This window comes from Salvelinus sp. IW2-2015, unplaced genomic scaffold (genome assembly GCF_002910315.2).
Source record: "Salvelinus sp. IW2-2015 unplaced genomic scaffold, ASM291031v2 Un_scaffold5663, whole genome shotgun sequence".
NCBI lineage: Eukaryota > Metazoa > Chordata > Actinopteri > Salmoniformes > Salmonidae > Salvelinus > Salvelinus sp. IW2-2015.
In genome coordinates, this window is record NW_019946928.1 from 21,956 (window position 1) to 26,446 (window position 4,491).

At 47.2% G+C, this 4,491-nt stretch overlaps 1 long non-coding RNA gene across 1 annotated transcript; it reads left to right on the forward strand.

Annotated features, from left to right (window-relative positions):
- The first annotated feature begins 4,106 nt into the window (after positions 1 to 4,106).
- On the forward strand, positions 4,107 to 4,463 carry LOC139026743 (uncharacterized). Its single transcript, XR_011478666.1, has 3 exons — positions 4,107 to 4,125; positions 4,297 to 4,382; positions 4,437 to 4,463. It is a non-coding gene; the product is annotated as an uncharacterized lncRNA (long non-coding RNA).
- The last annotated feature ends 28 nt before the right edge of the window (positions 4,464 to 4,491 follow it).

The window sequence follows — 4,491 nt, forward strand, 5'->3', positions numbered from 1 at the left end:
GCGAGCCATATACACTGCTCCAAAAAATAAAGGGAACACTTAAACAACACAATGTAACTCCAAGTCAATCACACTTCTGTGAAATCAAACTGTCCACTTAGGAAGCAACACTGATTGACAATAAATGTCACATGCTGTTGTGCAAATGGAATAGACAAAAGGTGGAAATTATAGGGGAATTAGCAAGACACCCCCAATAAAAGAGTGGTTCTGCAGGTGGTGACCACAGACCACTTCTCAGTTCCTATGCTTCCTGGCTGATGTTTTGGTCACTTTTGAATGTGGCGTGTGCTCACTCTAGTGGTATGTAACAGTATAACTTTACGGCGTCCCCTCGCCCCGACACGGGCGCGAACCAGGGACCCTCTGCACACATAACAACAGTCGCCCACGAAGCATCGTTACCCATCGCCCTTGCAGAGCAAGGGGAAACCCTACTTAAGTCTCAGAGCAAGTGACGTAACTGATTGAAATGCTAGTAGCGGCATACCGCTAACTAGCTAGCCATTTCACATCCGTTACACTCACCCCCCTTTCAACCTCCTCCTTTTCCGCAGCAACCAGTAACCGGGTCAACAGCATCAATGGAACAGTATAACTTTAAACCGTCCCTCGCCCCGACACGGGCGCGAACCAGGACCCTCTGACACGTCAACAACAGTTGCCCACGAAGCGTCGTTACCCATCGCTCCACAAAGGCCACGGCCCTTGCAGAGCAAGGGGAAACCCTACTTAAGTCTCAGAGCAAGTGACGTAACTGATTGAAATGCTAGTAGCGCATACCCGCTAACTAGCTAGCCATTTCACATCGCTACAGTAGCATGAACGAGGGCTACAACCCACACAAGTGGCTCAGGTAGTGCAGCTCATCCAGGATGGCACATCAATGCGAGCTGTGGCAAGAAGGTTTGCTGTGTCTGTCAGCGTAGTGTCCAGAGCATGGAGGCGCTACCAGGAGACAGGCCAGTACATCAGGAGATGTGGAGAGGCCGTAAGAGGGCAACAACCCAGCAGCAGGACCGCTACCTCCGCCTTTGTGCAAGGAGGAGCACTGCCAGAGCCTGCAAAATTACCTCCAGCAGGCCACAAATGTGCATGTGCTGCTCAAACGGTCAGAAACAGACTCCATGAGGGTAGTATGAGGGCCCGACGTCCACAGGTGGGGTTGTGCTTACAGCCCAACACCGTGCAGGACGTTTGGCATTTGCCAGAGAACACCAAGATTGGCAAATTCGCCACTGGCGCCCTGTGCTCTTCACAGATGAAAGCAGGTTCACACTGAGCACATGTGACAGACGTGACAGAGTCTGGAGACGCCATGGAGAACGTTCTGCTGCCTGCAACATCCTCCAGCATGACCGGTTTGGCGGTGGTCAGTCATGTGTGTGGGGTGGCATTTCTTTGGGGGCGCACAGCCCTCCATGTGCTCGCCAGAGGTAGCCTGACTGCCATTAGGTACCGAGATGAGATCCTCAGACCCCTTGTGAGACCATATGCTGGTGCGGTTGGCCCTGGGTTCCTCCTAATGCAACACAATGTTAGACCTCATGTGGCTGGAGTGTGTCAGCAGTTCCTGCAAGAGGAGAGGCATTGTGCTATGGACTGGCCCGCCCATTCCCCAGACCTGAATCCAATTGAGCATATTGGGACATCATGTCTCGCTCCATCCACCAACGCCACGTTGCACCACAGACTGTCCAGGAGTTGGCGGATGCTTTAGTCCAGGTCTGGGAGGAGATCCCTCAGGAGACCATCCGCCACCTCATCAGGAGCATGCCCAGGCGTTGTAGGGAGGTCATACAGGCACGTGGAGGCCACACACACTACTGAGCCTCTTTTGACTTGTTTTAAGGACATTACATCAAAGTTGGATCAGCCTGTAGGGTGGTTTCCACTTTAATTTTGAGTGTGACTCCAAATCCAGACCTCAATGGGTTGATACATTTGATTTCCATTGATAATTTTTGTGTGATTTGTTTGTCAGTACATTCAACTATGTAAAGAAAAAAGTATTAATACGAATATTTCATTCATTCAGATCTAGGATGTGTTATTTTAGTGTTCCCTTTATTTTTTTGAGCATGAATTGTGAATTTGCCCGTAAATATCAATGATACTAACAATTGTTGTGCAGCAAATGCTACCATGGCTTTGGTGATGAGAGGTACATCATGTATGTTGTCATCTCCCTATCAGACCACTGCATGCTGGGAACATCTGCTTCGAGCTGCCTGACTGAATACTGGGTCCTTCAGAGGTACCTTTCCCTTTGATTACAGCAAGAGTCTCCTTATCTGGCTCCTAGCCATTTAACATGTATTTTATGTAACCAGTCATTCATACAATAGCCGAGTTATATTCATGTGTCTGTCCTATTCTTCAGGCTTGCCTGTGATTATATATTTTAGTTAGCACACCTGTGTCACGTCTTATACAGAGCGTTCAGAAAGTATTCAGACCCCTTGACTTATTACATTTTGTTGTTACAGTCTGAATATCTCTCTCCTTTACAGCCATTCAACTATAAATGTTTCAAAGTCATCATTGGCCTCATGGTGAAATACCTGAGCGATTTCCTTCCTCTCCGGCAACTGAGTTAGGAAGGACACCGGTATCTTTGTAGTGACTGGGTGTATTGATACACTATCCAACATGTAATTAATAACTTCACCATGCTCAAAGGGATATTCAATATCTGCTTTTTTTTTTTACCCATCTCCCAATAGGTGCCCTTCTTTGTGAGGCATTATAAATCCTCCCTGGTCTTTGTGGTTGAATCTGTGTTTGAAATCCACTGCTCAACTGAGGGCCCTTATAGATAATTGTATGTGTGGGGTACAGAGATGAGGCAGTCATTCAGAGTTCCTGCAACTTACGTGACTTGTTAAGCACATTTCTACTCCTGAACTTATGTAGGCTCCTTGTCATAACAAAGGAGTTGAATACTTATTGACTCAATACATTTCAGCTTTTCATTTTTAATTGGAAGAAATGTCAAACATTCCACTTTCACATAATGGAGTTCTGTGTGTAGGCTAGTGAKGGGAAACAATCTATTTAATACATTTTACATTCAGGCTAACAATGTGGAAAAAGTCAAGGCACTGTGAATACATGAATAAACATGAATTCACCCTTGAAATGAGATTTTCATTGATTTGAGTCCAAAGCAGCAAGAGTCTTGATGGAGAAASTCTGCATAGTTACCATAGTTACCATAGTAGTTCAAATGAGAACAGCCTATGAAACATGTTGTTTAAGTTACCATAGTAACTTATTGTTTTGTAACAACTTAAATGTACATGGGTAGTTTGTAGAACAGTTTGTGTTTGGTGATCAGCCCCCACATCTGGCCAATGAAAAGTCTTGATAGTTGCATCCTTCTRCAGTCTGCTGATAGCTGACACCRKGTTTGTTGATGTGTTGCTGTAGAGTTCTATAGTCCAGCAGACTCACCTGGGGACAGAGGGTGGACAGGGTGACAGGTTTGTTAATGTCGGTGCTTGTTCTAAATCTACTTCTTCATTTTATCTATAAGTCCAGCAACTCACCTGGGGACGAGGGGGACGGGTGACCAGTTTGTTAGAGTGCTGTTCTAACTAGCCAGCAGACTCACCTGGGGACAGAGGTGGGGACAGGGTTTTTGATTAGGCTGTTACATAGTCAGCAGACTTGGACGGACGGGGTGACGGTTGTATGGGCAAGTCAGAGATCCGGGGACAGAGGAATGCAGAGTATTGTTTTGTCTGGACTCTTAACGGGAGGGGAGAAACATGAATTGAGTGGGTATAGTAAATCCCAACTGTAATAATGTGCATATTTCTCAGAACGGCATGAGTGAGGTTTCATATTGCATTCGTATAATTACAGCGGTGGGAGTCGCGAGAGACAGTGCTGGTCAGAAGGCTCTGGAGAGTACAGGTGCTGGTCAGAAGGCTGGAGAGATACAGGGTAGCTGGGTCAGAGGCTCTGGAGAGATACAGGTGCTGGTGTCGAAGGCTTGTGGAGATCACAGGTAGCTGGTCAGAAGGCTCTGGAGAGATACAGGTAGCTGGTCAAAGGTCTGGAGAGATCACAGTAGCTGGTCAAGAAGGCTCTGGAGAGATACAGGTAGCTGGTCAGAAGGTCGGGAGATGATGAGGTGAGCTGGTCAGAAGGTCTGGGAGAGATCAGGTAGCTTGGTCAGAAGGCCTGAGGAGATCACAGGGTAGCTGGTCAGAAGGTGCTGGAGAGATAGGAGGTAGGTGGTCAGGCTGGAGAGGTCTGGAGAGAAGAGGTTAGTGGTGTGGTCAGAAGGCTCTGGAGAGATCACAGGTAGCTGGTGTAGAAGGCTCTGGTAGAGATGCAAGGTAGCTGGTCAGAAGGCTCTGGAGAGATCACAGGTAGCTGGTAGAAGGCAGTCACAGGTAGTGGTCAGAGGCTTGGAGATGATCAAGGTAGCTGGTCAGAAGGCTCTAGGTAGAGAGTAACAGTAGCTGGTCTATGAAGGTC